At 42.2% G+C, this 24,405-nt stretch overlaps 1 long non-coding RNA gene across 1 annotated transcript in view; it reads right to left on the bottom strand.

Moving 5' to 3' along the window:
- Positions 1–341: 341 nt before the first annotated feature.
- Positions 342–24,405, bottom strand: part of LOC148147481 (uncharacterized) — a 127,066-nt gene continuing 103,002 nt past the window's right edge. Inside the window, exon 3 of the long non-coding RNA XR_015759699.1 lies at positions 342–481. This is a non-coding gene — a long non-coding RNA (uncharacterized LOC148147481). The remainder of the gene's footprint in view (positions 482–24,405) is intronic.

The following is a 24,405-nucleotide window of genomic DNA, read 5'->3' as shown; positions in this document are numbered from 1 at the left end:
GTAATGAAGTCACTAAATTAGCTTACATAATTGCTCATTGAAAAATATCATGGCAGGTGCTAAATTATGATATTAATAAAACAAGTACTCAGCTAGTAATATCACTCAACTTTAAAAAATAAACAATAACAATCGTGATCATTTCAGCATACAAACAGTTACAATTCACAATAAAATACATATCTCATTAAGTTAAGGGATAAAGCTGGAAGGTCTGCTGCCCTTTACATTTGTATTAAAGTCCACATTTTGCCGAACATCCTCCGATGCGGTTAAGTTCTTTTTGAAATGTTCATCAGTGAGAGATTTTTCTTTATTCACATAGGATATGGATGTTGTGGGCAAGGGCCAGCATTGTTTTCCCATCCCTGATTGCCCTTGAACCCTGTGGTCTGTTGGAGGATAGTTAAGAGTCAAGCACATTACTGTGGGTCTGAAGTCGCATGTCGACAGACTATATAAGGAAGGCAGATTTGAGTACCTGAAAGACATTAATGAACACTTTTTAAAAAGCAATTGATAACTTCAATGTCACCATTACCAAGTCTAGGTTAAATTCCAGATTCGGGAGTTGTTTTATTTGCCACAGAATTTCTAACCACTCTACAACCTGTTCTTCTAGCTACAGTATTTATGTCTAGTTAAATTTTTGGTCAACGGTAATCCTCATATGTAGATAATTGTAGACACTTCTTGACAGGTTGATATTTCTCGACAATTTAGACAATTCAAGGGGTTAAAACACCACTTAGAGTCATAGAGATGTACAGCATGGAAGCAGACCCTTCGGTCCAACCTGTCCATGCTGACCAGATATCCCAACCCAATCTAGTCCCACCTGCCAGCACCCGGCCCATATCCCTCCAAACCCTTCCTATTCATATACCCATCCAAATGCCTTTTAAATGTTGCAATCCTCTGGCAGCTCATTCCATACACGTACTACCCTCTGCGTGAAAAAGTTGCCCCGTGGGTCTCTTTTATACCTTTCCTTCACAGTTAACAACTCTCCTTCGCATGAACCATGCCTCCTGCAATCCCATCTCTACAGAAATTAGAAAGACCAGATTCACAGATAGGTTTGTGATTCCTGATACATTGTGGCACTCTCCATCCAAGAAAATTGGAGCCCTCAATGTTATAAGGTCAATGCAAGACAAATCTCTATAATTGTAATTTCACCTTTCTATTGCAATGCCTTTGAGGGGCACTTGACCTCATTGATTAACCTCTTGAACCTGTTGACATTTTAACATTCTTAAAATCACTTTGCTTCATTTATAGCCTTTTAACATTGTGAAAATATTCTGATTTGTGTCTTGAATCCAATTGGAGATTAATGTCCAGTGCACAATATCAAGGCAGGGCCTGGTCCTGATTCCTTCTCCATTATCTACACTATTTTCGAGGGATAGGAAAGAGAGAGTCATGGTGAATAAGTGTTTTCCAGGCTGGAAGACAGTTTGCAGTGAAGTTTCCCCAGGATCAGTATTGGAACTATTGATTTATTTGAGGATAATGTATCAGTGATCTAAATCTTGGTATAAATGGAGAATTGTAATGTAATGAGGAGGACAGTGTAGAACTCCCAGAGGACTTTGAACTTGATCCACCCACTATAACTTTTCAATGTGGAGAACCATGAAAGGAGGAGGACACAACCCCATCTACATCAATGGAGCTGACCTTGAGGGGGTCGAAAGTGTCAAGTTCCTGGGAGTGACAACAACCAATAACCTGTCCTGACGTCACCTAATGAAGGAGAAACACTCTGAAAGCTTGTGATTCCAAATAAACCTGTTGGACTATAACCTGGTGTCATGTGACTTCTGAATTTGTCCATCCCAGTCCACCGCCAGCACCTCCACATCTGAACTTGAAAAGGAGTTGTTTATTCATGCTGTGTTTTCTGTCCTTTGACCTGTCTGCATTTTTCCCCAATGCTGTGTGCTATAGCTTAGTTTACCAACCTCTTCATTGCGATCTTGTCAAAAGCGTCTGAAGACCTCAATATACTACACCCGCTGGTTCCTCCTTATCTATTCATTTGGTTACATCCTCAATAAACTCCCAGCACGTTTCTCAAACTGACTAATCAATCATAACTAACTAGTTCTGATTATTTTCATGTTGCTTTTTGAGAATTAACAACTATTGTAAGTACACGAACTGACAACATCTATGGAGAGAGAATAGAGTCATGTAAACAGACTCTTCAGTCCAACCAGTCCAGGCCAAGCATGATCCCTAACTAAACTAGTGTTTCCTCCCTGTGCTTGGCCCTCATCCTTCCAAAGTTTCTTACTCATGTACTTATCCAAATGTTTTTTAAATGTTGTAACTCGACCCCCATCCACCACTTCCTCTGGAAGTGCATTCCACATACGAACCACTCTTTGTTTAAAAAAAGGTTGTCCCTCATGTCTTTTTAAAATCTTTCTCTATTTTAAAAACCTCGAAGGTCACCCCTCAACTTCCTACACTCCAGTGAACAAAGTCTCAGCCTATCCAGCCTTTCTTTATAACTCAGGCCTACCATTCCCAGCAACATCCTGGTAAGTCTTTTCTAAAACCACTCCAGCTTAATAATATCCTTTCCATAATAGGGTGACCAGACCTGAGTTAACATTTTTGATCAAGGACACTTTTCAGAACTGCCTGTGGGAGTTTTTGTAATTGGGTTGCTGCATTTCCTCTAGTACTCTGTTAACTACACTGCAAAAATATTTGTTGACTGTAAAGTACTTTGGGAAATCCTGAGATAATGAAAGGCCCAGTGTAGATGTGTTTCCTTTAACTGGAGCCCTGGAGATATGGTGTTACACTGAAATAACGTATGGGTTGACTTCCTAGTTTTGTTCAGTCAGTTTGAGCCTCAGTAGCTGTTTAATGTGGCCGAATTCAAACCAATATTTCTTTATGCTAAACTTGTTTTTTTTTCATTTAAGGGACGTGGGTGTTGCTGGCAAGTTTAGCACTTACTGATTGCTAATCCTTAAAGTAATCTTGTTCATGTAAATACAATCAATTTGCTGTTGGGGAGAGTGTTCAAAGGATTTGCATCTTGTGATAGTAAAGGAATAGCAATATACTTCCAAGTCAGGATGATGTGTTGCTGAATTCTCTGACTTCAGCTGTTTCTTTATATAATGTGGAATCAAGTTGGTTGAGGACTGCCATTTGTGATGCTGGGAACTTTGGGAGGAGGCCATGATGGATCCTTCACTGGCACTTCTAGCTGAAGATGTTGTAAATACTTCTAGCTGAAGATGTTGTACAGATGTTCTGGATTTCACCATCATTGTGAACCTCCAGTTCCAAGTTGTTGTTTTAAGCATCACTTATTCAAAATTTTAATTTCATCCATTGATTTTTGAGATCACGTAAATGTGTAGTGTGCATGTGCATTAACAGTGAATTTAAGGAACTTAATGGTCTTTATAAAAAGTTGAAATGGTACTTAGGAATCAAAAATACTTTATCATCGTTTTTAATATTCAAACGAAGTGTCACACAGTGCCTTGAATATGATATATATACTATCTGCTATAGCCACATTTCATTGAAGCAGCATTTTTGCATGAGCATGATAGAAGATAAGGTATCATTTAAGATTCTTACTGTACCTCCTTTGTGGTTAGAGATTAATTTGATACTGTTAACGTCTGCAAACAAGTGAGGATACTTTGCATTGATCTGATTAAAAGCAATGTTAAGTTTGGAAAGTGGGTATTACTATCAAGTTTTGTAAAGTAACAAGTTTGAGATTTTATGTTATGTTTAATAGAATCAGGAAAGTAGATGACAGTGAGGTTAATCAGCAGGCCTTTTGCAGATCTGCACTCTAATCAACCCCCTTTTTTTCTATATGGCTACTAAATATATCCAGAATAATTGTTTCTAGGAGCTTCCATGCCAGTGAATTTGAGCCAAGTTGTCAATAATTGGTGGACAATCCTCGCAGCCTTTTGCAGGGCTACACTGTCGTCGTCTCATTTACAATACATCTAAGTTTTGTATCATCATCAAACTTTGAAATTCTCTTCAAACTAACAGCTAAATCATTAATATACATCAGGAAGAGCAAGAATCCCACTACCAATCCCTGGTGAACTGCACTACAAATCTTCGTCTAGTGTGAAATATATGGTAATTATCCATAGCTATCACTCAGCCAATTTTGTATCCATGTTATTACTGCCCCTTATATTCCACGCGCTATAACTTTTCCCATCTATTCAGTAACACTGTACCAAGCACCTCTGGAAGGACATGTACACTACATCAATAGCATTTAGCCTCATTGACCCTTTGTGTTGCCTCTTTAGAAAATCTCTAGCAAGTTAGCTAAGCATGCTTTCACCTTTGGATTCTAATTCTTTCTGATCGATCCCCCCTTTTTCTTCCCCATGTGGCTGCTAAGTGTGTCCTGACTAATTGTTTCTAGATGCTTCCCCACCACTGAATTTAAACCGACTGGTCAATAACTGCTGGGCTATCCTTACAAACTTTTTGAACAAAGATATGATGTTTACAATTCCTCCAGTCTTCTGAGTCTAAGGAAAACTGAGGATTATGATCAGTGCCTCTGCAATTTCTACTGTTACTTCCTTCAATACCCTTGGAAGTATCTCACCTGATCCCAGGACGTTGTCAATTATAACCACCAACAGTCTATCCAACACTTTTAAATTAGTAAATTCTGAACCCATCTGGTGGCAGGTTTTCTTCCTGTCACTCTAATCTTATTAGCACCTCATAACTATCTAAATTAATTTGCTTATGTAAATAAGGTTTGTTTACTTATTATAACTCTCAATATAGACAAAAGAATGTACAGTACATTGTGCTGGAAACAAAGTGTGCCATATTTCAAGGTTCTGCAGATCTCATTTTACCATTGTCCATCTTTTGGATACAATTGGGTAAATTCCTTCTGATTTTCAACATCCTTTTCCAATTTCATTGCCAACATAAAATAAAAACTCCAACTGAGAAAGCAAGACTTGGATTTCTATGGCATTTTTTATGACTACTGAGCATCTCAAAGCATTTCACAGCTAATGCTATGCTTTCTGAAATGTTGATGCTATTGTAAAGTTGGAAAAATGGCAATTGAGTTTCACACAGCAAGATTATACAAACAGATCCATAACATGGTCAAGAACGCATGAGGGATACTTTTTAACTGACTGAGGCCAAGAGTATAAGACCAGGGAGATTGTGCCAGAACTGAATAAAACATGTGTTAAGCCACAGTTAAGAGTATTGCAAGCAGCTCTGGTCATTGCATCACAGGAAGGATGTGATCACATTGGAGCATCTGCAGAAGAAATTTGCAAGGAAGTTGCCAGGAATGGAGAATTTTAGCTGTGAGGAAACTTTGAATAGTGTGATGAAAGTTGTGTGTGTGTATATTAGAGTAGTGAATTCAAAATATTGGCTTTTATGAATGGCTTTCTTTCAAAGTGAACAAGATCTGTGGGTGGACATAACTACCCCATCCCACCCCGTGGACTTGCAGCACTTTAAGAAGGCAACATGGCACCTTTTCAAAAACTATTAGGAGTGACAACCAGTTCTGGCCTAGCCACTGATGGCCATATTCTATGAACAAATATACATGAAAAAATCTATAGTATAAAATAAGTAAAAAGTATTTCCAGATCATTATCAAACCATAGCAGTAAATCAATTTAATTTTCTTTATTCTTGCCACCAGTGGGAAAGTTGCTGGAGAAGGTACTGAGGGATAAAATCTATGTATATTTGGAAAAGAATGGGCTTATCAGTGATAGGCAACATGGTTTTGTGCGCGGGAGATCGTGCACAACCAACTTAATAGAGTTCTTTGAGGAAATGACCAGGTTAATAGATGAAGGAAGGGCTGTAGATATCATATACATGGACTTTAGTAAGACGTTCGAGAAGGTTCCCCATGGCAAGCTAATGGAGAAAGTGAAGTCACATGGTGTACAGAGCATTCTAGCTAGGTGGATAAAGAACTGATTGAGCAACAGAACACAGAGAGTAGTAGTTGAAGGGAATTTCTGGAAATGGAGAAAGGTGACCAGTGGTGTTCCACAGGGATCAGTGCTGGGGCCACTGTTGTTTGTGATATACATATAAATGGTCTGGAAGAGGGCACTGTTGGTATAATTAGCAAGTTTGCAGATGACAAAAAGATTGGTGGAGTAGCAGAAAGCATAGGGGACTGTGAAAGAATACAGGAGAATATAGATAGACTGGAGAGTTGGATGGAGAAGTGGCAGATGGAGTTCAATCCAGGCAAATGTGAGATGATGCATTTTGGGAAGTCTAATTCTAGAGGGAATTATACAGTGAATGGAAGAGCTTGGGGAGAAGTTGATGAGCAGAGAGATCTGGGAGTTCAGGTCCATTGTACCCTGAAGGTTGCTGCACAGGTGGATAGAGTGGTCAAAAAGGCATATGGTATGCTTGCCTTCATCGGATGGAGTATTGAGTATAAAAGCTGGCAGATTATGTTAGAATTGTACAAGACTTTGGTTCAGCCGCATTTAGAATACTGTGTACAGTTCTGGTTGCCACATTACCAAAAGGAGAGGGTGCAGAGGAGGTTTGCAAGGATGTTGGAAGGTGCTAGCTATGAAGAGAGGTTGAGTAGGTTAGGATTGTTTTCATTAGTAAAAAGGAGTTGGGGGAGGGGACCTGATTGAGGTTTACAAAATCATGAAGGGTATAGACAGGGTAGATAGAGATAAGCTTTTTCCCAGGGTGAAGGATTCAATAACGAGAGGTTACACTCTCAAGGTGAGAGGTGAAAAGTTTAAGGCGGATACACGCAGCAAGTACTTTACACAGAGGGTGGTGGGCGTTTGGAACGCGTTGCCAGCAGAGTTGGTAGAGGCAGGCATGGTAGCTTCATTTAAGATGTGTCTGGACAGATGCATGTGTAGGTGGAGAGCAGAGGGATACAGATGCTTAGGAATTGGGTGACAGGTTTAGAAAATACATTTGGATCGGCTCAGGCTTGGAGGGCCGAAGGACCTGTTCCTGGGCTGTAAATTTTCTTTGATCTCTGTATTGCTGAACTGGCTGATGATTAAACTTCAGGATTCAACTCAAACCATTAATTCCTTGGGCCAGAAATTCAACATTTTTTTTTTCACATGATACTCTATGTCTAGAGTAGGGACTTGCATACAATTTAGAACAACTGTGGTTGTAATAAATGTTAAAATCACACAAGGCCAGGTTATAGTCCAAAGGTTTATTTGGAAGCACTAGCTTTTGTAGCGCTGCTCCTTCATCAGGAATCCACAACCACCTGATGAAGGAGCAGTGCTCCAAAAGCTAGTGTTTCCAAATAAACCTGTTGGACTATAACCTGGTCTTGTGTGATTTTTAACTTTGTACACCCCCCAGTCCAACACCAGCATCTCCAAATCATGTAATATATGTCAGCTTTTCACAATTCTAATGGCGAGTAAATCACTATCTCCCATTCAATTCTGATCAATATCATACATTCAGTGCAACTGCACTTAGAGTCATAGTCATAGAGATGTACAGCATGGAAACAGACCCTTCGGTCCAACCCATCCATGCTGACCAGATATCCCAACCCAATTTAATCCCACCTGCCAGCACCCGGCCCATATCCCTCCAAACCCTTCCTATTCATATACCCATCCAAATGCCTTTTAAATGTTGCAATTGTATCAGCCCGCACCACTTCCTCTGGCAGCTCATTCCATACACGTACCACCCTCTGCGTGAAAAAGTTGCCCCTTAGGTCCATTTTATATCTTTCCCCTCTCACCCTAAACCTATGCCCTTTAGTTCTGGACTCCCCGACCCCAGGGAAAAGACTTTGTCTATTTATCCTATCCATGCCCCTCATGATTTTGTAAACCTGTATAAGGTCACCCCTCAGCCTCTGACGCTCCAGGGAAAACAGCCCCAGCCTGTTTAGCCTCTTCCCATAGCTCAAATCCTCCAACCCTGGCAACATCTTTATAAATCTTTTCTGAACCCTTTCAAGTTTCACAACATCCTTCCGATAGGAAGGAGACCAGAATTGCACGCAATATTCCAACAGTGGCCTAACCAATGTCCTGTACAGCTGCAACATGACCTCCCAACTCCTGTACTCAATACTCTGACCAATAAAAGAAAGGATACCAAACCTCTTCTTCACTATCCTGCCTCCCTGTGACTCCAAGATCTCTTTATTCAGCAACACTCTCTAGGACCTTGCCATTAAGTGTATAAGTCCTGCTAAGATTTGCTTTCCCAAAATGCAGCATCTCACATTTACCTGAATTAAACTCTATCTGCCACTTCTCGGCCCATTGGCCCATCTGATCAAGATCCCGTTGTAATCTGAGGTAACCCTCTTCGCTGTCCACTACACCTCCGATTTTGGTGTCATTTGCAAACTCACTAACTGTACCTCTATTGCTCGCATCCAAATCATTTATATAAATGACAACAAGTAGTGGACCCAGCACCGATCCTTGTGGCACTCCACTGGTCACAGGGCTCCAGTCTGAAAAACAACCCTCCACCACCACTCTCTGTCTTCTACCTTTGAGCCAGTTCTGTATCCAAATGGCTAGTTGAAAAGAGACAGTAACACAGATGTATTCAAGTAGTTTTAAAGAGCTATTAATCGACTGAGAACAATAACATCTTTGTAGAACAGTGGAAAATCTTCAGCTTCCCCTCCTTTTATTCCATGGACTGGTTGAAATCCAAGAAGAAATCAACTCCATCTCACTTGTGGAGTGTCTTTGAGCAAGTTGCTTCTATTGCTTTTATAATGAACAGGAGGAACGGGAAGTGGAGGAGATGCAGTGGAGAGCATCGTCAACCACGTCTGAGGGGAAATTGCGGTCTTTGAAGAAGGAGGCCATCTGGGTTGTTCGGTATTGGGATTGGTCCTCCTGGGAGCAGATGCGGCGAAGGCGAAGGAATTGGGAATATGGGATGGCGTTTTACAGGGGGCAGGCGTACAAGTTGCACCTCACCCTTTCCCAATCTATCGCCAATCAGATAATAATCTGCCTGTCTATTTTTGCTACCAAAGTGGATAAACTCAAACTTAATCACATTATACCTTATCTGCCATCAAGTTGCCCACTCACCTAACTTGACCAAGTCACGCTGAAGCCTCTGCATCCTTCTCACTATTCACACTCCCATCTAATTTTATGTCATCTGCAATCTTGGGGATATTACATTTAGTTGCTTCATTGAAGTCATTAATATACATTATATTACTGCTCCCTGCAGTACTCTACTAGTCATTTCCTGCCACTTGGAAAAAGACCCATTTATTCCTGTTTCCTGTCTGCCAACCAGCGCTCAATCTGTTTCAGTACACTATTCCCAATTCCACATGCTTTACAAAGAACAGTACTGCATAGGAATAGGCCCTTTAGCCCACTGAGAAAGCACTGACACATTTGCCTTTCTAAACTAAAAATATTTTCCCACTGAGGTCCATATCCCTCAATTCCCTGCTTCTTCATATACCTCTCAAGCTGCCTCTTAAACATTGCTATTGTATCCACCTCCTCTGACAGTGCATTCCAGGCACTTACCACCCTCAGTGTTAAAACAAACTTGCCTCTCACATAACCTTTAAACTTACCCCTTTTGCCCTAGACCTATTTCCTTAAGTAATTGACATTTCTATCAGGAAAAAGGCTCCAACTGTCCATACCTTCCACAGTTTTGTAAACTTCTATCAGGTCTCCGCTCATCCTTTAACGTTTAAGTGAAAGAAAATCAAGTTTGTCCAAACTGATAATAAAAAGTGCTGGAGATTATAGCAGCTCAGGGCAGAATCCAGCATCTGCAGTAATTTACTCCCACATCGCATTTGTTCAATCTTTCCTTATAGCTAATACCTTCCAAACCAAGCAATAATGTAGCAAACTGTTTCTGTACTCTTTTCAAAGCCTCCATATCCTGCTTGTGGTGTGGTGACCACAATTGTACACAATATTCCAAATGTGGCCTAATTATATTTCTGTACAGTTAAAACATGATTTTATGTCTAACATAGGCAAGCATCTCGTGCCTTCTTGACCACCTTATCCGCTGGTGTTCCCACTTTCGGAGAACTGTGGACCTGCACACCTTGAGCCCTCTGTATGTTGATGCTAAAAAGAGTTCTGCCATTTATTTTTTACTTCCCTCCTGCATAAGATTTTCCAAAACGCACCACCTCCTATTTTTCCAGATTAAACTCCATCTGCCATTTCTCCCCAAGTCTGCAATCTATTTATATTCTGAGAACCTCATTCAATCCTATTCACTATCTACAGCACTCCCAATCTTTGTATTGTCCACAAGCTTACTAATTAGACCCCTTCATTTTCCTCCAAATAATTTATATATATATTACAAACAACAGTGATCCCAGGACTGATCCCTGTGAAACACCACGGGTGACCACCAGTCAGAGGAACACCTTTCCACCACTACTATGATTAAGCCAGTTCCATGTCCATCTTACCAGCTCACTAAAGATCCCATGTGACTTCAACTTCTGTATCAACCAGCCATGAGGGACTTCGTCAAAGGCCTTGCTAAAGTCCATATAGACAACATCCTGCCCTCATCTATCATCTTTGTCACTTCCTCAAAGACTAAGCCAAGTTTGTGAGTGTTATGAAGTTGAAGGCCTGTACTGTATGTTTAAGGGAGAGTGAATGTTGTTCTGAACTGAGAGATTACAAGCACCTCTATATATGACTGGATGGCAGTCCTAGAGTGTACTGGAAAATTGGAAATATGTAACATTTGGCTGTGAAATGGATAGCTGAGGTTTGGTTAACATCAAATTGTTGTCAAAACAGCAACCAATCAGTTCAAATTCTGCCCCAGGATAATAAAACCCAATTGAGTTTGAATTTATTATTTTACCAGCATCAAACCAATGAGAATATCTAATGTTGGGGGATATAAAATATAGATATTTTGTAAATTGGTCAGAGAGTAGCTGCTATTGAGACAGAAACACATGGAGAGCTAACATCTTGCTCTCTAAGAAATTAGGAAACACTCTCAAAGGCACCTTTTCATATGAAACATACTCGCAGTAAAAAGAAAGAAAACAACCCAGGGAGATCCTCAGCTGGAAGAAGAAAGACACAGAAGATGACAACTGATGTGTGGTTTTGAAATTAAGTTGCTGTAATTTTAATAAGTGTCTTATTGGAATTGTGCATTGTTATAGAGTTGGAGGCAGATAATCAGTTAAGAAAGGGGGGCTTAGAATTGCAAATAATTGTTTAATGTTCACTTTTAGAGTTAAAAAAATTAATGTTATTTGGGAGTTCTCTGTCACTCATATTTTAACAGCTTTTCTGGGTGTCTGGTTTAATTGACAAAGAGGATCCCTCACCGTTGTAACAGTTTGGGGGCTCAGGTCCAAGACATGAATAGATTTGGACAAGTTTAGACAGATCCAGTCTGAGATTTGGACAGATTTGGGGTACAAAAGGTCCCAGCAGATTTAAACACTTGCTGATTAGTGTCCGAGATCTTTATCCTAACCTAACCTAGTCCCATGTGTCCGCTCTTGGCTGTTCCTATTCATATATCCATCCAGATACCTTCATGTTGTACTAGTCTCCAGCATTTCCTCTGGCAACTACATGCACCACCCTTTATGTGAAAAAGTTGCCACTTAAGTCCCTTTTACATTTTTCCTCTCTCGCCCTAAACCTATGCCCTTTAATTCTGGACTCTCCCACCACAGGGAAAAGACCTTGTCTATTTACCCTATCCATGCCCCTCATGATGTTATAAATCTCTATAATGTCACCCCTCAGCCTTCGACACTCCAGGGAAAACAGCCCCAGCCTATTCAGCCTCTCCCTGTTGCTCAAATCCTCCAACCCTGGTAACATCCTTGTAAATCTTTTCTGAACCCTTTCAAGTTTCACAACATCCTTCCGATAGGAGGGAGACCAGAATTGCACACAATATTCCTGTGTCAACCTTTGTGCATACAGAACCAAAATATGGATATTATTCATCTGCTATCTCTTCGATTCCCATTTTAAACTTCCCTGTCCCTTACGTTAGGCACCTACATTTGCTTTAACTAATTTTAAAAAAATTATAGAAGCTTTTACAATCTGTTTGTATCTTACCCACAAGCTTTCACTGTACTCTATGGTCCCCCTCTTAATCATTCCCCTTTGTCCTACTTGCCTGAAATTTAAACTGCTCCCAAACCTCAAGCTATTTTTGCCAATTTGCACATCCTTTCTTTGAACAACGTCCAACTTACAGAGGAGGAGGTACTGGATGTCTTAAAATGCATAAAGGTGGATAAACTCCCATGACCTGACCAGGTGTACCCTAGAACTTTGTGGGAAGCTAGGGAAGAGATTGCTGGACCCCTTGCTGAGATATTTGCATCATCAATAGCCAGAGGTGAGGTGCCAGAAGACTGGAGGTTGGCTAACGTGGTGCCACTATTTAAGAAAGGTCGTAAGGACAAGCCAGGGAACTATAGACCAGTGAGCCTAACGTCGGTGATGGGCAAGGTGTTGGAGGGAATCCTGAGGGACAGGATTTACATGTATTTGGGAAGGTAAGGACTGATTAACGATAGTTAATATGGCTTTGTGCGTGGGAAATTGAGTCTCATTAACTTGATTGAGTTTTTTGAAAAAGTAACAAAGAGGACTGATGAGGGCAGAACGGTGGACAGGATCTATATGGACTTCAGTAAGGCATTCAACAGGTTCTTCATGGTAGACTGGTTGGCAAGGTTGGACCACATGGAATACAGGGCAAACTAGCCATTTGGATGCATAACTGGCTCGAAAGTAGAATATAGAGGATAGTTGTGGAGAGTTGCTTTTCAGACCGGAGGCCTGTGACTAGCAGTGTACTACAAGGAACGGTGCTGGGTCCACTGCTTTTTGTCATTTGTATAAATGATTTAGATGTGAACTTAAGAGGTATAGTTAGTAAGTTTGCAGATGACATCAAAATTGGAGGTGTCGTGGACAGCGAAGAAGGTTACCTCAAGAGTACTACAGGATCCTGATCAGATGGGCAAATGGGCCAAGGAGTGGTAGATAGAGTTTAATTGGCCAGGCCACTATTGGAATGCTGTGTGCAATTCTCATCTCCCTGGTATAGGAAGAATGTTGTGAAACTTCAAAGGGTTCAGAAAAGATTTACAAGGATTTTGCCAGAATTTGATTGATAAGAAGAGGCTGAATAGTCTGGGGCTAATTTTCCTGGAGCATTGGAGGCTGAGGGGGTGACCTTAGAGATTTATAACATCATGAGGGGCATGGATAGGGTAAATATACAAGATCTTTTCCTGTGATGGGGGAGTCCAAAATTAGAGGGCAGAGGTTTAAGGTGAGAGGGGAAAGATTTCAAAGGGACCTAAGGGACAACTTTTTCTGTTTCCGTACTGTACGTCTATGACTCTGACTCTAATACCAGCCCAAACTTCACTTGTTATCCATTATCAATCCACCTTTCCTGTTGTATTTTTGTGCCAGTCAGGAGTAAACAATCATTGCAGTTCCTCCATGTGTTCTTTAAATATTTATAATTGCCTAACCTCAATCATTCCTTTAAATACATTCCCCAATTATTCATAGCCAGCTCAGTCTTCATACCACTGTAGTTTCATTTTATTCAGATTCAAGATCCCAGTCTCAAAATCAACTGCATCACTTTCCATATTAGTGAAGAATTCTTTCATATTATGATCACATTTCCCCAGAGGGCTTTGCACATCAAGATTGTCAAGGATTTATGGAAGACCTACCAAGTTCGTAGCAGTATTACATAGTTGGAGAATTAAGTGATTGTGGGAAAAGGTGCAGATGCTGGAGATCAGAGTCAAGAGTGTGGTGCTGTAAAAGCAGTGGTTGTGCCTAAGTTGTTCCTTCCCTAGCTAATGAGTGTTTCCAATTATTTCCTGTTTCTCTATTGTTCTCTGATACTATATTATGCACTAGACATATTTAAAAGGAATGAGGTTTGTGCAGTACCTTAAGAGTTGAGGAGATGGCGCCATAGTCAGAATGTCACTGGACTAGAGGTCCAGGCTAATGTTTTTGTGACTTGGGATCAAATCCCACATGGCAGCTGATGGAACTTATATTCCATTCATAAATTTGGAATTAAAAGCTAGTCTCAGTCATGGTGACCATCAAATTATCAGCAATTATCTGAAAAAAACTCATCTGGTTCACTAATGTCTGGGAGAAGGGAATCTGCCATCTGCACCTGGTCTGGGCAACATGTAACTGCAGACTGTCAGCCATGTAGTTGAGTCTTAACTGCTTGCTGAAGTGGTGAAGGAATCAGGTTAAAGGAAACCATGGATGGCCAAATGCTGATCTTGCCAGTAACACCAAAATTGCACAAAAAAGACAACTAAAAATAATCAGACATGATATAAATGCCTTACTTTGTTATTCATGAAACAGCAACAGATAAAATACTGAAATGAAACCAAAACAGAAATTGCTGGAGATGCTTTCAGTATTTGTGGAAAGAAAACAGAGGCAGTTTTTCAGGTCCAGTGATCTTTCATCATAAACGAACATTTTTGGGAACATGATTCATTTGAAGTCATTCCATGCAACACTCCCTCATTACTACACTGGAGTATCAGCTTAGACTTTTGTGCTCATGTACTGGAGTGAGACGAACTGCAACATTCAGAAACAACAGTGCTGCCAACTGAATCACAGCTCGTCAAAGCTTGAAAGATAAAGAAGTTGAAAGCCAACATCATTGTTGAGTTGACTATTCAAATTAGATATCAGTAATACCTGTCCCATATTCTGGAATTGAAAATAGCTGATGTCAGTCATGGTGACCATGAAGCTACTAATTGTCATGAACCTAGCTGGTTTATTGGTCATGCCTATTGAGTACAGGAGTTGGGAGGTCACGTTGCGGCTGTACAGGACACTGGTTAGGCCACTGTTGGAATATTGCGTGCAATTCTGGTCTCCTTCCTGTCGGAAGCATGTTGTGAAACTTGAAAGGGCTCAGAAAAGATTTACAAAGATGAAGCCAAGGTTGGAGGATTTGAGCTATAGGGAGATGTTGAATTGGCTAGGGCTGTTTTCCCTGGAGCATCAGAGGTTGAGGGGTGACCTTATAGAGGTTTATAAAATCATGAGGGGCATGGATAGGATAAATAGACAAAGTCTTTTCCCTGGAGTGGGGGAGTCCAGAACTAGAGGGCATAGGTTTAGGGTGAGAGGGGAAAGATATAAAATGGATCTAAGGTGCAACTTTTTCACGCAGAGGGTGGTACATGTATGGAATGAGCTGCCAGAGAAAGTGGTGGAGGCTGGTACAATTGCAACATTAAAAAGGCATTTGGATGGGTACATGAATAGGAAGGGTTTGGAGGGATATGGGCCAGGTGCTGGCAGGTGGGATTAAATTGGGTTGGGATATCTGGTCGGCATGGATGGGTTGGACCGAAGGGTCTGTTTCCGTGCTGTACATCTCTATGACTGTATGAAATCTGCCATTCCTCCCAAGCTTGGTCTCCTTGTGACTCCAGAGCCACAGAAATGTGGATGACTCCTTGTTGCCCTCTGCAAGTAATTCAGTCAAAGGGCAATTAAGGATGGGAAACAAATACTGGACTTACCAGCAAAATCCATATCCTATGAAAAAAAAAGAAACAAAGGTATCTTTGTTTTATTCATACTCTAGAATTCTTCTTAATGGCTAGCTTTTAAAGGCATGAATATAGTATATTAATCTTCCAAATTGCTGTTGGTGTGCTGTTTTAGATTAGATTAAATCAAATATGTTTCTGTGCTCTGTATGTAGATTGAACTTTATGATATAGAAGCTTTAGTAGGAAAGGAAATCTACAACAGGATGTTTCACAAGTAAAACATGGTTAACCAAACTGTGTGCCTCAGTAAAGCAATTTTGCTGATGTCATTTGACTTGAGAGATAACAGTTTGCAAAAGCTTGAAATACAAGAAGGTCTTTCAGTCCAACAGATTTATATCTTCCGTTGTCCATCTACTTTTACCCTCTTTAATATGGTGCTCAATTATTTTCATTTCCAACCATAATCTGTAAGAGAAGCATTGGCTATGTGTGTGTTGTGTCTCCATAGTCTCTAAGTTTGAATGTTGTGGGTTCAAGTCTTGCTGCAGAAACTTTAATGCCATGCAAAATCAAAGGTGACTCCATGTGCAATACTGAGGGATTGCGACATTGTCATAGAATCCCTAGAGTGTGGAAACAGGCCATTTGGCCCAATGAGTGATGACTAGAGAAATCGAGGGTTTGGTTAAAAAAAAGAAGGAAGCATATGTCAGGTAGACAGGAGAGATCGAGTGAATCCTTAAAGTATAAAGGCAGTAAGACAATACTTAAGAGGGAAATCAGGAGGGCACAAAGGGGATACGAGATAGCTTTGCCAAATGGGATTAAGGAGAATCCAAAGGGTTTTTACAAATACATTAAGGACAAAAGGGTAACTAGGGAGTGAATAGGGCCCCTCAAGGATTAGCAAGGCAGCCTTTGTGTGGAGTCGCAGGAGATGGGCGAGATACTAAATGAGTATTTTGCATCAGTCTTTACTGTGGAGAAGGACATGGAAGATATTGAATGTGGGGAAATAGATGGTGACGTCTTGAAAAGTGTCCATACTACAGAAGAGGAAGTGCTGGATGTCTTGAAATGCACAAAGTGGATAAATTCCCAGGACCTGATCAGGTGTACCCTAAAATTCTGTGGGAAGCTAGGGAAGTGATTGCTGGGCCCCTTGCTGAGATGTTTGTATCATCGATAGTCACAGCTCAGGTACCAGAAGACTGGAGGTTGGCTAACATGTACCATTGTTTAAGGAAAGTGGTAAGGACAGACCAGGGAACTATAGACCGGTAATCCTGATGGTGGTGGGCACGTTGTTGGAGGGAATCCTGAGGTACAGGATGTACATGTATTTGGAAAGGCAAGGACTGATTAGGGATAGTCAACATGGCTTTGTGCGTGGGAAATCATGTCTCACAAATTTGATTGAGTTTTTTGAAAAAGTCTCAAAGAGGATTGATGAGGGCAGAGCGGTAGATGTGATCTATATGGACTTCAGTAAGGCGTTCGACAAGGTTCCCCATGGGAGACTGATTAGCAAGGTTAGATCTCATGGAATACAGGGAGAACTAGCCATTTGGATACAGAATAGCTCGAAGGTAGAAGACAGTGGGTGGTGGTGGAGGATTGTTTTTCAGACTGGAGGCCTGTGACCAGTGGAGTGCCACAATGATAGGTGCTGAGTCCACTACTTTTCATCATTTATGTAAATGATTTGGATATAAGCATAGGAGGTATAGTTAGTAACTGTGCAGATGACACCAAAATTGGAAGTGTAATGGACAGCGAAGAAGGTTACCTCAGATTACAACAGGATCTGGACCAGATGGGCCAATGGGCCGAGAAGTGGCAGATGGAGTTTAATTCAGGTAAATGCAAGGTGTTGCATTTTGGGAAAGCAAATCTTAGCAGGACTTATACACTTAATGGTAAGGTCCTCGAGAGTGTTGCTGAACAAAGAGACCTTGGAGTGCAGGTTCATAACTCCTTGAAAGTGGAGTGGCAGCTAGATAGGATAGTGAAGGCAGTGTTTGGTGTGCTTTCCTTTATTGGTCAGAGTATTGAGTACGGGAGTTGGGAGGTCATGTTGCGGCTGTACAGGACATTGGTTAGGGCACTGTTGGAATATTGGTGCAATTCTGGTCTCCTTCCTATCGGAAAGATGTTGTGAAACTTGAAAGGGTTCAGAAAAGATTTACAAGGATGTTGCCAGGGTTGGAAGATTTGAGCTATAGGGAGAGGCTGAACAGGCTGGGGCTGTTTTCCCTGAAGCGTCAAAGGCTGTGGGGTGACCTCATAGAGGTTTGTAAAATCATGAGGGGCATGGATAGGATAAATAGACAAAGTCTTTTCCCTGGGGTGGGTGAGTCCAGACCTAAATGGCATAGGTTTAGGGTGAGAGGAGAAAAATATAAAAAGGACCTAAGGAGCAACTTTTTCACACAGAGGATGGTGTGTGCATGGAATGAGCTGCCAGAGGAAGTGGTGGAGGCTGGTACAATTGCAACATTTAAAAGGCATCTGGATGGGTATATGAATAGGAAGGGTTTGGAGGGATATGGGCCAGCTGCTGGCAGGTGGGACTAGATTGGGTTGGGATATCTGGTCAGCATGGACTGGTTGGATCAAAGGGTCTGTTTTTGTGCTGTACATCTCTATGACTCTAAGTCCACACTAACTCTCCAACGAGTATCTCACCCAGACCTGTTTCCCTATCTTATTACTCTACAGTTCCCCTGAATGATGCATCTAACCCATACATCCTTGAACAGATGGGCAATTTAGTGTGGCCAGTTCACCTAACCGGTGGGAGGAAACCGGAGCACTTGGAGGGGACCCACGCAGACACAGGGAGAATGTGCAGACTCTACACAGACAGTCACCCGAGGTTGGAATCGAATCTGGATCCCTTGTGCTGTGAGGCAGCAGTGCTAACCACTGAACCAAGATTAGAGTGGTGCTGGAAAAGCACAGCAGGTCAGGCAGCATCCGAGCAGTAGTGAAATCGACGTTTCGGGCTGGAGCCCTTCATCAGGAATGAGGGCCTGCTACTCGGATGCTGCCTGACCTGCTGTGCTTTTCCAGCACCAGTCTAATCTTGACTGTAATCTCCAGCATCTGCGGGAACAACTTTCGGCTAACCACTGAGCCACCATGCTGCCTCCTGATGGAACCTTGACTGAAGGAAGAGGCTGCCATCTCCATGGAATAGGCTCTAGGGCACTATTTAAAAAGTGAGCGGGGACTTCTTGCTCAATATTCATCACTAGCTACTTTGGGACTTGTATCTTTTCATTATGTACAAATGTGAGGTCTTTTTTGGAATATGGTTCTGGGGACTTGTCATCGAATTTGGTGACTTGTTCAGTTCTTTGGACAGCTGCATGACAACTGTAAATTCCATTATCCTACCCAGTTAAGGTAAGGATTCAGGTTTGAAATCACCCTAGCTGGCAGAGGTAACAAACATCATTCTAAGTTAAAAATCACACACCAGATTATAGTCCAACAGGTTTATTTGGAAACATTTGTGGGTGGCACGGTGGCACAGTGGTTAGCACTGCTGCCTCACAGTGCCAGAAACCTGGGTTCAATTCCTGCCTCAGGCGACAGACTGTGTGGAGTTTGCACGTTCTCCCCGTGTCTGCGTGGGTTTCCTCCGGGTGCTCCGGTTTCCTCCCACAGTCCAAAGATGTGCAGGTCAGGTGAATTGGCCATGCTAAATTGCCCGTAGTGTTAGGTAAGGGGTAAATGTAGGGGTATGGGTGGGTTGCGCTTCGGCGGGTCGGTGTGGACATGTTAGGCCGAAGGGCCTGTTTCCACACTGTAATGTAATCTAATCTAATCTAAAATTAGCTTTCAGAGCGCTGCTCCTTCATCAGGTGGTTGTGGAGCATAAGATTGGAAGACACACAATTTATAGCAAAAGTTTACAGTTTAATGTAACTGAAATTATACATTGAAAAAGACCTTGATTGATTGTTAAGTCTTTCATGTTTTAGAATGACCATGTTGGTTTTATATGTAAATCTCAAAACTTTTTTAAAAAGTTACATTCTCAAGTGAACTTTAACATGTCAGCCAATGAATGTATTGGAAGTGTGAGTTTCCCTGTGTGAGACTGGCTGTGCCAAATTGGTCAGACCGAAGGTCTGAGGTCGAATGTCCCGGATCGTTGAAGTGTTCTCCGACTGGGAAGGAACACTCCTGTCTGTTGATTGTTGTGCGGTGTCCATTCATCTGTTGCCATCACCTCTGCTTGGTCTCGCCAATGTACCATGCCTCAGGGCATCTTTACCTGCAGCGTATGAGATAGACAACGCTGGATGAGTCGCATGAGTACCTGCCGTGTATGTGGTGGGAGGTGTCCCCACGCATAATGGTGGTATCCGTGTCGATATTCTGACATGTCTGCAGCGTCTACTGTGACACGGTTGTATGGTATTGTCCTGAAAGCTGGGCAGTTTTCTGTGAACAGTGATCTATTTGAGGTTTGGTGGTTGTTTAAAGGTGAGCAGTGGAGGAGTGGGGAAGGTTTTGGCGAGGTGCTCATCCTCATTGATAATGTACTGCAGGCTGCGAAGAATATGGCGTAGTTTTTCGGCTCCTGGGAAGTACTGGGCAACCAACAGGGTACCCTTCACAGCCACATCATGTTCCTCAGTGACTAACTCCGGCTCAGACTCACTTCACATGGATTCCCAACTGAAGTTTCATTTTCGTGTTTCAATCCTCCCAGGATCACAGGTGTCTCCAAGATGTTCAATGTTCCTTAGACAGCTGTTCTTGTTGCATCCTGAGATCCACATTCAGTGCCATGTTTTGCCATATGCACATTCTCGATCTCTCTCTCTCTCTCCAATAAAACTGCTTCACGCTACCTCAGAGCTGCCCTGCTATCAAGTTCCACTTCATTCTCTGGATCGTTCAATGTTCTGATGACAATTTTCTTTTCTTTTCAGGCTTGCAGGAATGCAAACTGCAACAACTCAGATACCCTGGGTTCTAAAGAATGGTCAAAATGTTAACTCTGCTTTCTCTTCATAGATGCTGAGTTTCTCCAGCAATTTCTGTTTTTATATTATATTGCATGCCGTTGCTTGTGCAATATCGGGAGTATAATAGTGATGCAATCCTGGCTTGTCTCTTTAAGCCTACTTCTTACATCTTCCATGTGCATGAAGGTGGATCACAGTAACCTCTAATGAAACTGCTAGCAGATACTCTGAAGGTCTGATGGCATCTGTGGAGAAAGCTACAAAGTTGAAATTTTAAGTCAATAGCCTTCCAACAGAATTGACAGATGCACACTTGGATTTCAGAACTGGTATACTCAGGTTACTCAGTCCCTGGAGCCTGCAACACTATCAAATAAGATGATTGTAACCTCATGGGTCCCAGGGAAGTGTGTCAATATTTACAGGGATCTCAGACTGTTTGTCAATATTTACAGGGGGTTCCCAGGGAATGTGTCAGTATTTTCAGAGGAACTCAGTGTATATCAGTACTTATAGGGTTCCTGGGGAGTGTGATAGTGTTTAGAAAAGGTCCCTGGGGTGTGTGTCAGTATTTACAAGGGGCTCGCTGGTGTGTGTGTCAGTATTTACAGGTGGGTCCCTGGGGTGTGTGTCAGTATTTACAGGGAGGTCGCTGGGGTGTGTGTCAGTATTTACAGGGGGCTCGCTGGTGTGTGTGTCAGTATTTACAGGTGGGTCCCTGGTGTGTGTGTGTCAGTATTTACAGGGAGGTCCCTGGGGTGTGTGTCAGTATTTACAGGGAGGTCCCTGGGGAGTGTGTCGGTATTTAGATTAGATTAGATTACCTACAGTGTGGAAATAAGCCCTTCGGCCCAACAAGTACACACCAACGCTCTAAAGAGAAACCTACCCCCCTATTTTTTCCCCTGACTAATCCACCTTACACTACAGGCAATTTAGCATGGTCAATTCACCTAACCTGCACATCTTTGGACTGTGGGAGGAAACTGGAGCACCCGGAGGAAACCCACGCAGACACGGGGAGAACGTGCAGACTCCAGACAGACAGTTGCCAGAGGCTGGAATTAAACCCAGGTCTCTGGCGCTGGGAAGCAGCAGTGCTAACCACACAGCCACCATGCTGCCCCACGGTCCCTGGGCTGTGTGTCAGTATTTACAGGGAGGTCACTAGGGTGTGTGTCAGTATTTACAGGGAGGTCGCTGGGGTGTGTGTCAGTATTTACAGGGAGGTCCCTGGTGTGTGTGTCAGTACTTACAGGAGGTTCCTGCGGAATATGTCAGTATTTACAGGACAACCCACGGAGTATGTATTTACAGGGGTCCTCGGGAGTGTGACCATATTTAGAGGTGATCCCAGGAATTTAGACTATAATAAGACCATAAAGAATAGGAACAGGAGAAGGCCATTCAGCCCCTTGATGCTGCTCCAACATTCAATAGGATCATGGCTGGTCTGACCCTCCTCACCTCCTCTTTTTTGCACTTTTCCCATAACCCTTGATTCCCTTACTGATCAACAATCTCTCTCAGTCGCAGACTCTGTCCACAAAGCTTTCTGTGGCAAGGAGTTCCAAAGACACTCAACCCTCTGGAAGAACAAATTCCTCCTTATCTCAGCCTTAAAATATCACCCCTTAGTTCTGAGATTTTGTCATCTGATCCTAGATTCTCTTATGGGTGGAAACATTTCTTAGAATCCTGTCAGTATTTACTGATGGGTCCCTTCCTACTGTCAGTATTTACAGGGGATCTCACAGAGTGTGTCAGAATGCATAGGGGGTCCCTGAGAATTAGTTGGTATTTACATTCTCTGGGGCAGTGTGTCAGTGTTTACAGTGTTTCACTGCGATGTGTGTTAGTGTTTACAGTGTTTCACTGGGGTGTATGTCAGTATTTACAGTATTTCAATAGACAATAGGTGCAGGAGTAGGCCATTCTGCCCTTCGAGCCTGCACCACCATTCAATATGATCATGGCTGATCATCCTTAATCAGTATCCTGTTCCTGCCTTATCTCCTAACCCTTGATTCCACAATCCTTGAGAGCTCTATCCAACTCTTTCTTAAATGAATCCAGAGACTGGGCCTCCACTGCCCTCTGGGGCAGAGCATTCCACACAGCTACCACTCTCTGGGTGAAGAAGTTTCTCCTCATCTCTGTCCTAAATGGTCTACCCCGTATTTTTAAGCTGTGTCCTCTGGTTCAGCACTCACCCATCAGCGGAAACATGTTTCCTGCCTCCAGAGTGTCCAATCCTTTAATAATCTTATATGTCTCAATCAGATCCCCTCTCAGTCTTCTAAGCTGAAGGGTATACAAGCCCAGTCGCTCCAGTCTTTCAGTATAAGGTAATCCCGCCATTCCAGGGAATTGACCTCGTGAACCTACGCTGCACTCCCTCAATAGCCAGAATGTCTTTCCTCAAATTTGGAGACCAGAACTGCACACAGTACTCCAAGTGTGGTCTTACCAGGGCCCTGTACAGCTGCAGAAGAACCTCTTTGCTTCTATACTCAATCCCTCTTGTTATGAAGGCCAGCATGCTATTAGCCTTCTTCACTACCTGCTGTACCTGCATGCTTACCTTCATTGACTGATGTACAAGAACACCCAGAGCTCTCTATACTGCCCCTTTACCTAAATTGATTCCATTTAGATAGTAATCTGCTTTCCTGTTCTTGCCACCAAAGTGGATAACCATACATTTATCCACATTAAACTGCATCTGCCATGCATCTGACCACTCACCTAACTTGTCCAGGTCACCCTGTAATATCCTAACATCCTCATCACATTTCACCCTGCCACCCAGCTTAGTATCATCAGCAAATTTGTTTTTGTTATTACTAATACCATCTTCTATATCATTAACATATATTGTAAAAAGCTGTGGTCCCAGTACTGATCCCTGCGGTACCCCACTGGTCACTGCCTGCCATTCCGAAATGGAGCCGTTTATCACTACTCTTTGTTTCCTATCAGCCAACCAACTTTCAATCCAAGTTAGTACTTTGCCCCCAATACCATGCGCCCTAATTTTGCTCACTAATCTCCTACGTGGAACTTTATCAAAAGCTTTCTGAAAGTCCAGGTACACTGCATCTACTGGCTCTCCCTCGTCCATCTTCAGAGTTACATCCTCAAAAAAGTCCAGAAGATTAGTCAAGCATGATTTCCCTTCATAAATCCATGCTGACTCTGACCAATCATATTACTACTATCCAGATGTGTTGTAATTTCATCCTTTATAATTGACTCCAGCATCTTTCCCACCACTGAAGTCAGACTAACTGGTCTATAATTTCCTGCTTTCTCTCTCCCACCTTTCTTAAAAAGTGGTACAACATTAGCCACCCTCCAATCCGCAAGAACTGATCCCGAATCTATGGAACTCTGGAAATTAATCACCAACGCATTCACGATTTCTCGAGCCACCTCCTTCAGTACCCTGGGATGTAGACCATCAGGCCCGGGGATTTCACTGGGATGTGTGTCAGTATTTAGTGTTTCATGGGTTTGTGTCAGCATTTAGCGTTTCACTGGAATGTTTGTCAGTACTCACAGGGAACTCTCCCCGGATAATAAACGTATGATTAAAGGCTGGTGCTCGATTTCCAGAATTTCCCCTTCATTGAAAAATGTTTTTCCTACTTTGCATGTGCCCGGTACTGTTGGACCAGTCTGGTCAGGGCGACTAAGTATTGGTGTTGGAGGCGTCTCAAATGTGACAGTGTTCCCGGGGAGGGAGATATTAAACTGACAATACATCACAAGCTCCTCCCC

This window comes from Chiloscyllium plagiosum, unplaced genomic scaffold, assembly GCF_037043375.1.
Source record: "Chiloscyllium plagiosum isolate Xiang-an unplaced genomic scaffold, Cpla_swu_hap1 HiC_scaffold_16, whole genome shotgun sequence".
Taxonomy (NCBI): Eukaryota; Metazoa; Chordata; class Chondrichthyes; order Orectolobiformes; family Hemiscylliidae; genus Chiloscyllium; species Chiloscyllium plagiosum.
Note: the sequence above shows the minus strand (reverse complement) of the source record. Positions and strands in the feature narration are given on the sequence as shown.